Below are 13062 nucleotides of genomic sequence, written 5' to 3'. Positions count from 1 at the left end.
AGGAGCACCGAACTTCGTAAAAGTCAGTGAGCAAAAAGACGTGTACATCGGGAGCTGCGTCACCGAGCCCTCCTCCTTGAACAACACGATCTCACTTCCGCACCCACACTACTAGCCAGATTTTCTTTCGCAGACTTCGCCATTGAAGATCCAGCTCGAAGGTAACAGTTTGGAGACCATGTTTCCCCCTCAGAAACGGGACAATTCCTACCATTTATTTTATTTTTTTGGCATTTCTAAATTACAGTGTGGGAACACTACTAAGAGACTGCCTGTTTATAGAATCTAAAATAACAAGCTGTTATCATAAGCGCTAAGAGGAACGGATTTGTCTAGCGGACGTTCCTTAGCTTTAAGTGTGATTATAAACAGCTGAAAACTGTGTTATTCAGTAACAACCTTTACCAAAATCTACGGTAAATGTGGAATATAATTGAAGAAAAATGCTTTTTCAGACAGTTTAAATATTTAAAAAAACAATATTTTAACAATGTACATCAGACCACCCTATTGTTGATTTATTTATTTTTTTACTAAACTTAATACTTTCAATGCGATTCCTAATCTAATACTGTGAAACATCGCTGGTTATAACCTATAATAAAATATGTGTGTGTGTGTGTGTGGGGGGGGGGGAATTATTGGGACACCTGAGTATAAGATTGGTTTGTATTTTGAAAATCTTTGCTGCCAATTTGCTGATAATTTGCTGATATGATAATCTCCAGAATTAAAGAATTAGTGAGAGATTCATTCAGCCACAAAGGTGTTAGTAAAGTCAGGTACTGATGTAGGTGAGGTAAGGAGACCTGGGGGTGCGGTCAACGTTCCCATTCATCTCAAAAGGTGTTCAAAAGCTTTGTGCACAGGGGTATTGTCATGCTGGAACAGGTTTGGGTCTCTTTGTTCCAATGCATACTATACAAAAACCACATATGGCTGGAAAAGCCAGGTGTCCTAATACTTTTGTCCATAAAGTGTAACATTTTCCTCTGTAATATCGCAAACCACTGCGATTTCTTTGGGGGGGAAATTCTGAAATTTCTCTGAGATTGTTAGTGTGACTGCAACTGGTGTCAAGCGACTTATTATAAACGCCTACATGAACAGAATAAAAGCTTGGACATTAAGCTGTTGTAGGAGTATGTTGTATGTATAGATATGCTGTAATAAATAAATAAATAAATAAATAATCCAAGGCAAATGAACATCTGAGTTTTTAGTGTCGCTCGTCCGACACAGACGGTGTTATTTACGGACGTCTCGCTTGTTTGTCATGGAAAAGCGCCCACCCCATCACGAGGGGGAAAACCCAAATCTAATTCTGTTGAACGAATAATCTCATGTGCTCCCGTTTACTGGAAGGATCACGACAGACACACACAGAGAGATAGAGAGAACCAACCAGTGATGGGAAGAGTAAACAATGCTGAGAAATAAACATTGCTCAATAAAAGACATAACAGATAAATAAATAAATAAAAAAGGGGGGGGGTTTCATTGAGGGGAAAATAATCTGATTTTAATTGAAATTGGAAACAATCTGATTTCTTGCCTCTGTGAACATTTATTCGAACCATAATCTAATTGCTACACGCGTTCACATGTAATGAGCTATTACCACTCAGTCGGACAATAAGCGGTGGGTGTCTTGTCCCTGTGGTTTTGGCTGTGGTGTGTGTGTGTGTGTGTGTGTGTGTGTGTGTGTGTTATAACTGAGGAGGATGGGAGAATTATACCCAGGCTGGGGTTACATACACCCAACACCACCAGGTACAGATCTTGAGGAACAGATGTGAGAAAGAAATCGGCTTTTACATCCTTCATATTTCCTCTTCCAGAAAAAAAAACCCCAATTAACACCCCAACCACAACTTACACCACCCCCAACACACACAACCTCTAATACACTACTTTACAAAACAGTTTACACAAAAATTAAACATCACAATGATTAGGTTTATAGGGAGGAAAAAAAAAAAAACAGAAGAGCTTCATTCCCATACTTAATGATTAAAGATAATGGAAAATAATTATTACTACATTGGCTATTGGATATTTCATATTTTAAAATTTTTTCTTTGTAATTTAGTCAAATAGATTATCCCTTAATTAATTAGTATATATAGAATTTCGTTCTTCAAAAAGTAGAGGTTTTATAATAAAAAATTTAAATTGAATGGAAAAGAAATATTTATTGCTATTCGTTACTATTTACTCTTTTTTTATTTGTATTTTATTCTGTATAGAGTAGCAAAATGATTCTGCGGGTTCAGATTTTTTAGATCATTTTCAGCCAAAAAATATCACATTTTAATACCGTACACAGATGGATGAAGCATACGTATATGTCCCATGGGCAGAAATAATAGGGTTTAACTTATTTATTAATAATTAAAAAAATAAAAAAATAAATCAGATGTCTAAAATATATATTTTTAAACAAATACAAAAATTACAAACAAAAAAAAAGATCCAAAAAGACGAATTTGCTCAATATGCTCCCGCAAAGTGTCCGGATTCCAGATTGTAAAAAAAAAAAAATCATTTCCTACTTGTATGTAAATATTGGGATATCGACATGAATAAATAATTAAACCGCACGATTGTCGTATTGCCTTCGCGATACAAACCCATAAACTCTGTTCTCTGTAGCTGAGCAAACTTAATTACTTTACCACATCTGGGCAAATGCTCCTGCTAGACTAGGGTGGGGTGGGGACTGTGACCTATGACCTTTGACCTCAAACCCAACCCACCAGCCAATAAAACCGGGACTGCGACCATTTTCGTTCGCTCCGCCTCGGAAAACAAAAAGCTCCAATGTCCTTGAGCTCAGGAGGTACAGTGTATCCGATTTCGCGTGTGATCACGACCTTTTGTGAGGCTTGCGCCCACACGCAGTCACACAGTCCAGGGTGCATTAGGCCGAGTCCACGTGCCATATCCATCTTCCCCCAGGACAATACAACAGCTGCCGGAGTGACAAAGAGGCAGCCGGATTCAGAGAAAATACAAGATTCAAGCGCGCACACACACACACACACACACACTAGAGCTACCATTTGGGGTGGATTTAAGTGTGTGTGTAGTCACAGAGGAGTAGATGTGGGATGAGATGGAGTGGGGGTTGGGTTGAAGCAGGAAGACGTCCTGGGCAGAAAAACATGAAAGGAAAAAAGTGCATCCGAGGAAGCGCCGTCAGACTTCTGAGGTCATTAATCATGTGAGCAGCCAGAACTAACAAAAACTGGCTGAAGAAGGGTAAGTGTGCACGCGCACACACAAACACACACACACACACACACACAGACACCAGGAGCATGTAATGATTAGCTAAATGAGTAACCCAAAAATTACAGCAGGAAAAAAAAAAACCCAAATCACTCAAAGCCTTTTCATCTGTTTCATACACCAAAATCCTGCTGTAATGAAGACCACCGAAAAAACAACAACTCTTCTCTCCTCCCATATGTTCAGGACACAAACCCACCCAGCCTCCACACACACACCACCCATCTGTCGTTCGAGCGCGTGCATCCAGGGATGACACAGCAGTCACGCACCGGCACAGCGGAGCACCAGCAGTCACCCTCAGCGTCCCCTGCTGTTTAGTCTCCGGGGTGTGTTACAGCCAGCCAGCTTGCTGCACATCCCTCAGAAATACAGCAACCAATCACATCATCACAACACACACGGTCTTAATTAATCCTGATGCTCACACTACTGGTGAAAACTGAGAGGAATGTTGTCCCATGTGTGTCCGATACAAGATTCTAACTGCTCTACAGTTCCAGGTGTCCTTTGTTGTATTTTTCGTTTCATGATGCACCAAATTCTGTTTAAGAAAGTCATGAGAAAGTATTTCCAGTTATCCCACACCTAAACATAAGATTGGTGTGTGTTTTTCAACATCCCACATTTAGTCCTCAGTTCCTGTTAGAACAACCTCCACTCTTCTGGGAAGATGTTCTTCTATATGTTTTGGGGGGATTTGTGCTGATTCAGCCGAGTAAAGTCAAGGTAGTGATGTAGGTGATGTGAAGAGGTCTGGGGTGCAGTCAGTGTTCCCGTTCATCATGTTCAATAGGGTTGAGTTCAGAGCTCTATAGAAGCAGATCTTTCACTCGAACACAAGTAAAGCAGATCTTCATGGAGCTAGCTTTGTGACAATCATGCAGGAACAGGTTTGAGTCTTGTAGTTCAAGTGAAGGGAGAAATATCATGCTCCTACTTCCAAAGACGTCCTGTACAACTGTGTGCCTCCAATATTGTGCAAACAGTCTAAGGAAGAGCCTCATATGGCTACAAAAGGGGGGGTGTCCCAATACTTTTGCTAATACAGTGCACAATATAATATATTACTAATAACACACTAACACAATGATAACACCATGTACACACTGCACCATCACACCATCCGGGACATTTCTAACATGCAAAAGCTTCACCCTTCACAAAGTGGGTGTGGCCTGAAGGTCCGTATGCACGACGGTAACCATTACGTGACCTTGGTTGTGATCAATTCACGTAGGAGACTTGATTCGGACACGATTACGTGGTCATGCTGTGATGTCAACACTACTAGGGGAGTTTCTCTACGTTCCCTAACGCCAGTCATTTGCCTGTCGACCTGAAACGACACGTCCATGCTGACACGCTGGTACGAATGAGCTCTTTATCCAAACACTCAGATGCCTTCAAAGGGAAAATACACTGCGGTTGTCTGACTTGTGGAAAAGCGAGCATTCGAAACATGAAATCCTTCCGTCGATATCGTCGAAGAGGTGGAAGAGATCCTGTTAGTCAAGAGAATGGAGGAAAATTACGTAAATTTCGTCCAAGCCTGTGAGCCGAACGAGTGTTTACAGTAAAGGGGTAGAGTCTAGGAAGGGTTCGCCATTTACTATCGCTGAAATCAAACTTGGGCTGAGTATTATGTTTGCACTCTATCTATATAGAGAGAAAAAAAGAAAGACAGACAGACGCATCTTTACATTTATCTATACACAAACACAAACATGCTCATTCTGCTAAAAGTGGTGATTCACACTAAAACGGCAGTAAATGCTCACGTCCCTGTACTGCGCATGTTGAGGAAAGGCACCGCTACGAGACAAAAAGAAAACGAGTCATCGGTTTTCCAAAGCCTCCGTTTCCGCGGTCCACATTGTGACGTGTAAAAACAGTCTTCAAATGTGGATGGATGGAAACACGTGCATCTCGTCCTTTGAGATCTCGGACCCCGAGTAGATCAGAGATATTGTTTACTGACATTAGTACGATCCATTAACATGCACATCTGGAGACTAATCCCATCTGAATAGGGCCTTTTACATCACAGTAGGAAAGCATGTAGTAAAGGAGTTATAAAAGAACAGAAATGCAACAGGAGGGTTTGGGATTTTTCAGCATCACAAGCTGCTGCAGTCTTGTACAAGGCACAGAACTCTTCTGACCGAACCGGAGGTAACCCACAGTACCAGGAACCAATCAGCATCCAGCATGCGACTCAGTCAGAGCTTCGGTCCTTTTGATGAGCACGTCCTTTATTCATCGATTTGTCGTGTCGGCATGTTCAGCGACATTATACATGTTGCTCAGGTTTTAGAATGACATTTCTTTACAGGCTGTGTGTACATTTTAGGAAATATTATAGCGCACTGTAGTGCAAACAACTGAATGCTAACATAAAAAGTGCAGGGAGGGTCTTGAAAGAACATGTCGGAGAAGCGAAACTAGATATTTCCTAGCACAAGGAGGCTATAAATAAATAAATAAATAAATAAAAGGTGTGCATTTTAATGTATATGGGAGCTATGATCTACAACAGGAAAATAAAATAGTCACCTTTAACTTGATGCAAATTAGAAGCAAAACAAAAAAAAAAAAAGGAAAAACCCGTGCTTTTCTTTTTTGTGTGCTTTCAAACATTCCTCTCTGTACACTCACTAAAGCTGGGGGATATAACCAAAACATTGCATCAAAATACGCTGAAGAATTGGAGGAAAGAAAGAAATATTTTAAAAAAAATAGTTTTTTAATACAGATTTTAGTACTTGTGACGAAAATTAATTAAATCGTTTGCTTTTAATCCGTGTGCAATAATTACAAAATAATAATAAATGAAAAAAAATAATAATTAAAAAAAAGAGCTGATACTGTGATGACTGCAGTTTTCTGCATCTGATACGATCCTTAACAACCTTCTTGGCTTCGGCTGAGAGCGAAACGTCTCTCTGATGCTTTAAGGACACAGAAAAGCATCTCCGCTGCAATTCAGCACAGCATGTGAAGCCTGTGTAATTCATACAATTTTGATTTCAATACTATGAGGTTAATTACAGCTATAAACTCGTTACATTTTACAGTCAAGACTTCAGTTCAGAAAACAATACAGAGCTTCTTAATGAGCAATTAAACAAAAATAAATAAATAAAAGTAAGCACTATGGCAGCAACTGAACCGTATACTAAACCAGCTTCCTGTTTTTATCTGTCCGAATTCTCTCTCTCTCTCTCACACACACACACACACACACACGCGCGCACACACGCTTTACGCATGTCTGGCCACGCCCCCTTTACCACCCCTTTGAGTGCCACAGGTGATGACCTCCATCAGCGATCACTCACATCTTACACTATCTCAGGAGTCCAATGCCATAATCGCCCTCTTATTATGATTAGAGTTCGATCGATTTCTACGATATCTAGGTTGGATTGTACTAAAAAACTAATACTGGATTAAAAAGCAAAAAACAAAAACACAACACTCCATGCAAAACAGTACTGAACTTTATTATAATAATAAAAGAAAAACACTAGTGAATCATGAAAATCTGCTAAATGAAATAAATAATTATTAATTAATATTCATTATATAAATTAATATAATCATATGAACAATACGTTATAATTAATAAATATAATAGTGCTCTCCGTGCAGCACGCGTCTCGGGTGTAAAAAAAACAGCGTCAGTGATTCGCCTCTAGAGGCCGCTCTCGTTGATAACGGCATACCTTCTCAGCCGCTCCTGCAGCAAACACTACCTGGAAAAACTATCGGTGTGGACTTTTTTAGACGACCGATAGTTCCGACAATCAACCATCAGTGCCGGTGAATCGGTCGACCTCAAAACGTGTGGTCTAAAGCTGCGCCTAACCTCAAAGTGATCTCTCTTCACGTGAAATTCGAACGTTCCCTCTGTCACTCGATAACGAACAGACGCATGGCCTCGGGACTTGGTTTTCCAAGGGGAAAAGGCGATACGACTGAAGTATCGTATCACGATTCTCATTTCTAAAACCGAATCATGAGGTATTGGTTTGCTAACAAACTGAAACAGGAGCATTTTTAAAATCAAAACATGATATGGTTTACCACAAAATTGAAACATCATCGAATCGTCTTCTCTACTCCAAAGGGATCTTGGATTAAAAATGTGTGAACCGGTTTACAGAAGAACACAGCAGAAGGAGCGATAGCACGTGGCATTACAAAGGTAACAGATTACACACATTTCCCTGCTGCACATTAGATACTGTCCTGTCCTGTACTTACATGCTTCGGTGGAGTCCCTCCCCTCCCTATCTGAGTGCGCTCATGATCCCTCAGCAGCACTCGGCAGAGGAGCTGCTCTCGACCTCAGAAACGTCAGCCGAGGGCAGAGAGGACGATCTCGTACACGCGCCCGATCAGAAGACCTCTACTGCAAAACAGACAGAGAGAGAAAACAAACACAGTCAGTGCGATACACACGTGACAAATGAGATTATCTTCCTGAAGTGTCCTTGAGCTTTGGGAAAGGTGTCGTCTATGAATTATGACTGCTCACTCGATCACACACACGTTAAAGTGTTTCAACACCTTCACACATTGATATTTATCAGACACGGCGAGATCCGCACTCTTGGGGTAGCATGATTTTTTTTGCGGGTTTAAAAACCGCAGATTAGTGAAGACTTGCACTGTAAGTCTCGTCTGGACAGGTTCTCTAATACCAGACTGAGAAATAAAGTATTAGTAAAAAAAAAAAAGAAAAAATCCCTGGTCCCTGTACCACCGTTTCTCGGTTTAAAAAAAATATATATAATAATCATAATCTGACAACTCGATCTAATCCGTCTGAACTAATCCAGTTCTCGGGTGCACTCGAGTAACCGAATTGCCCTTTTAGATGTAATACAAAAAAAATACTATAAAACCCCTACAAAGGATCCTGCCGCTAATCTAGCGCTTAATCGGGCCGAGTGGAATCATGGGATAAAACGTACAAAGTCTGAGATTGTGTTTACAGGCACCTGACCGTCACCTCCTGCAATCAGAGTGCACTTTGCTCAACCTGACAGTTATGTACATAATCGGCAGCAAAGAGCAGAAAACACACACACAAACACACACAGGCCGAGAGGGTTGCGTATTGACCACATGCAGCTCAAAAGACTGCGGTACGGATCATCAGGAAGTCGCGGCTCTTCGAGGGCGGACTCGCAGCTTTGAAAAGCGAAGACGTCTCGTATGGCGTACTGTCGCGGTTTGTCCAAAAACGAGCCGTGGCATCGTCTGACATGCCACGCCTTACCCTACAAACATTGTCTGCATTTCTGTGAGAAACGACATGTTCGCTCTGGCAGCATATGAACTTCCTATATAAATATACACAGATCAGGCAGAACGTTATGAGCGGTGACGTGAAGAACACCGAGGAGATTTTGTCCTCAAAGTCGATGTTAGAAGCAGGAAAATTTGGGCAAGCGTAAAGGATTTGAGCGAGTTTGATAAATTGCGACGTCTAGACGTCTGGGTCGGATCGTCTCCAAAACTGCAGCTCTTGTGGGATGCTCCAGGTCTGCAGTGGTCTATCAAAAGTGCTCCAATGAAAGAACAGTGGTGAACCGGCGACAGGGTCACGTGAGGAGCAAAGGCTGGTCCGTGTGGTCTGATCCAACAGACGAGCTCCTGTAGCTCAAACTGCTGAAGAAGTTAATGATGTTAATGATCGATGGATCAGGACTGTTTTGGCAGCAAAAAGTGGGACCAACACAATTTTAGGTTGGTGGTCATAATGTTATTCCTGATTGGTGTTTCCAAGTACCACACTTTTTTTTTTTTTTTCTACAGAAGATTACATTTCTACAACACCAGCATCTCCAAATAAAAATACAAAAACCTGTCCAACAGATTTGATACGCTTCCTGCAACTGCACTAAATCATCACTAGACACTAACAAGTGTGAAGTGAAACCCAACCTTTTTTGCGCCACGGACAATATTTTCACGGGCCGGCCTTTAAGGTGTGGTGGATAAATACAACAAAATAAAATGATACGACCATAAAAACGGTATTTTCTAAATATAATACACGTGAATCCACGGTGTTGTTTTTGGTTCATTTTGCTCGCGTGAGGGTTTGAATTTAGCGGTAATGTATTATGTGTTAGCGGCCGGAGCCCCTTTAAAAAGGTAGCGGCTGGAGGTAAATCATGTGACCGAGGCATCATGACATGCATCAAGAGTGAATCATAGACAGATGTGACGGAGAAAATCCGGGAATTTTCCAGAATAAAACTGTTCAGAATGAGGTAAGAAATAAAACGGAAATAATGTAAGTTATGTGTTCTTTCTGTGCGGCACCGTACCCCAGGGAACACTGGTCTACAATACTCAAAGCTACCGTATAAATATTATTCAGCTGCATCTTTCTTATACTTATAATCGCAGCTGCTGCCTTAAACCCCCGAAACAATTTCATTTTATACACGCTGAAGTGTCGAAACTAGTGTGGAACTGTCTGGGGTGGGTAAAGCCAGCAAGACCTGACCAGGCGAATTCGTATCAACAGTAACACACTGGCAAGCAGAAGAAACAGAGTTCAGGATCGCCGTAATCAAAGACTTAAGTCAGGCGGTTAAATGAAAGCACCCAGAGCACAACCAGTCTTTTCTTTTTTTTTTTATTTCCCATCTATTACCTCATCCGCCACCCATATCTCTGAATAACTGCGTTCTTCCCAATGTAATAAAATAACGCAGAGAGAACCCTCTCGCACTGAAACCACCTCGGACCCTCACCTTCTATTCTTCGCTCACATTTATTACTCAACAAAATCAGCCCTTCTGAATCTAAAAACACAACAATCACGCGCTTGAACATCCTGCTTCGCCTGACAGAAACACAAAGCGAAAGGGTGAAAGGTAAACAAAACAAAAGTTGGAAGGTGCGCTAATCCGATGCTGGAAGATCACGCAGAAGTTGTTTAGCAGTGATTAAAACGTTGGGAACAGAAGAAACGCTGAACGCTTCGGTCTGGGGGGAAGAAAAAAAATGAAAGCAGGAGAAGAGAGATGTAAGAAACCGGGGAGGTTCATCCTGCTACAAAATCCGATCTCAAATCCGATTCGTAACGCAAGCCTCGTACGTCTCGACCGTTCGCATCCGATCACCAGAACGGACCTGCGTAAAGACCTGCTCTGAGAAGGTTCCCCCCGTCACAGATCCATACACACGTTGTGTTTGTGTAAACCCTGCTGTGCTTTCACAAAGACAAAACGAGCTCCGACTGCGACTTTCGGTTTCCATTTCAACCGCTTCCTTACGTGCAAAACAAATCCATTACAGCCCACGCTGACATGTAAACTACTTTTGTCTGTACCCGTCATAACTGCACACACCCTGAGCGCCTAAACAACCCCTAAACACCTGACTTCTCTCGACTCTACTCGATCAGAGTCGCTACGCTAAGGGTCTGATTTATTCCTTTCTGCCTGGAAAAACGGCTGAAGTCTCGGACAGGTGATTTCTGTTTCTTTATTACATAAATAAAGTCGATCTTGTTAGTGCCTGCGTCTGGAGTCGAACACTTGTTCACACGTTGTAGTTATTTAACTTGGTTAATACTACAACCCCAAGGTCGACTGTTCTCCTAGAATACGCTCCGATACTCGGGTTTAAGGGGCCGCGTTCAAGGGCCACACAGGAGTCGTCGATTGAAGACGTCGATCGAAATGAACCTGAATATGAAAAGCAGCTTGTCAAAGCATCGAGAAACAGCAAAGAGGGTTTGTGATGGAAAACTGAACAAGCAGCAGCTTCGTCTTTGTTTTTTTCGCCCTGACACTGGAGACTCCTTCCTTCTGGTGAACATTTACATTACACATGCAATCCATGTCTTTATACGAGTTAATCCTGATAACAACAATGAGCTCGGAGTGGTTATATAAACAGACAGATGAGAACTAAAGCAAACATCCTTCAAAATCCGATCAACAATGTAGATCGGACGCAAGAACAACACGCACACAAACTCTCTGGTGCTTTCAATTCCAGGGTTCGTGTTGTGTATGCTTGAAATAAACAAATAAACAAAACACACAAAAGCAGACGTGAGGAGAGATGCGAGGTCTCCTGTACAGCCATGTCCACAAGTGACGTCTGCAAACGGCTAAAATGACACTCACTCGAGGCTTTTTTTTTCCTTTTAAACAAAACATAAACAAATTATTTTACCTCCCATGGTGTTCATGCAATAAAAAGATCAACCCCTGCTTCTAAAACCAACAACGACACGAATGTATTTTCTGCAGAAACCCGCACATTAGCGCTAAAAGCAGATGAGGCTAATAAAGCCCTGTCTAGTCGCTAGCTAGCAAACATGCTAGCATGGGAGAAAGTTTGGAAATGAAACCCATTCGGGCTAAAAAAAACAGCTTTTTGAAACAGGACACACGTTTCGGACTGGAAAGAAATGTAGCTTCGAGACACTTCCTTACAATTATATTTCCGCCTGTTCGCGTGAAAACGCTACTCTCCGGTCCTCCGGGTAGCGCACAAAATGGCGGCCACTGCCTTCCAGCCTCGGAGTCGTTGATTCTCAAGCGCCCAGTTAGCAAGTCCGCGGTCAAACCCTTCAGACCAGGGCGGCTTTAACAACCGCGCCCCGCATCGAGCAAAACGCGTCCAAAACGTGATTTAACGCGACAGGGAAATACAAAAAAAACGTGTATATAATCAAGCGGAACGCGCCAACCTGGTCTGCGCTGTACTTATTTTTTCGCCGAGCTCAGAAACCCGGCTACGTTTGTTTGACACGGCAGGAGCGGCCGCATCGCAAATACGCACCTAGACCACTACGAAGGACGTAGGCGCAAAATCACCTTGAGGACGAAGGAGGGCGCTTCGAAAGGGCGCGGGATGTGATTTGGGATTCAGCCCGACCGCATAAGTAGTGTGGCGTATGAACCGTGTTGACAGACGACGGTGCTGCTGGAGCGAAAGTCGGTGGTGGATAAGGAGGAAAAAAAACGGGATGATTTTTTTTTTTTTCTTTTTCGGAGCCGGAAAGGAAAACGCGTGACAATAAAAACAAATATATATATAATAATAATATTAATCCACGTCGTTACATTCGGAAAAAAAGAGAGCCTACGCAATTACGGTTGAAATACAGTGCGTAGCGTCGCTGCCATTCACGAAAGGGCAACCCGCGCGATTTCTTGCGCACCGATGGGAGGGCGGGGCTATGTGACGTAACATTACGCTCACGCACGTCGCGCAGCCTTACCCAGGAGAAAATGGCCTCGGGTTAGCCGCGTTAGCTAACGGACACCCGAGCCATTATGGCTAAACTCGCCGAATGTAGAGGACTGCGATACCGATACCGAAACCGTCCGATAAAAGTAAACCAAACACGACCCCACTTCTCGGTTGTTTTTTTACACCCTGTGCACAACCGGTACCTGGCGGCTCTGACCGTTTGTGTTGCACGATTAAATGTTATTTATTTATTTATTTATTTATTTGATCTCCGGTTGTCAGGTGCCCCCCCCCACGTACGTCTCAAGACGCGGGTGACGTCATCACGCAGGCGCCGAGCGTAACTGGGGAAACGACACTGACTGGTGGTAAATAAATAAATCAAACTATTAACAAATCAATAAAATAGATCTCTCTCTCTCTCTCTCTCTCTCTCTCTCTCTCTCTCTCTCTCTCTCTCTCTCTCTCTATATATATATATATATATATAAACCAATGAATATAAATACATATAAAAGCACATGGATG

General features: G+C 42.2%; 1 protein-coding gene across 13 annotated transcripts in view; it reads right to left on the bottom strand.

Moving 5' to 3' along the window:
- brd4 (bromodomain containing 4) overlaps positions 1 to 12828 on the bottom strand; it is a 52617-nt gene extending 39789 nt beyond the window's left edge. For 4 of the 13 annotated variants that reach the window (XM_083524312.1, XM_083524313.1, XM_083524305.1 and 1 more), the window contains exons 1-2: positions 11772 to 12100; positions 7564 to 7711 (exon numbers count right to left, since the gene is read on the bottom strand). The gene's annotated coding sequence lies outside the window, so the exon portion shown is untranslated. Of the gene's footprint in view, positions 1 to 7563; positions 7712 to 11771 lie in introns of all 13 variants that reach the window. The other 9 variants (XM_083524314.1, XM_083524306.1, XM_083524315.1 and 6 more) reach the window with 6 other exon arrangements.
- Positions 12829 to 13062: the final 234 nt, after the last annotated feature.

Source organism: Silurus aristotelis, assembly GCF_946808225.1.
Source record: "Silurus aristotelis genome assembly, chromosome: 21".
NCBI classification, from domain to species: Eukaryota; Metazoa; Chordata; class Actinopteri; order Siluriformes; family Siluridae; genus Silurus; species Silurus aristotelis.
This window is presented reverse-complemented; position numbering and strand designations above follow the sequence as displayed.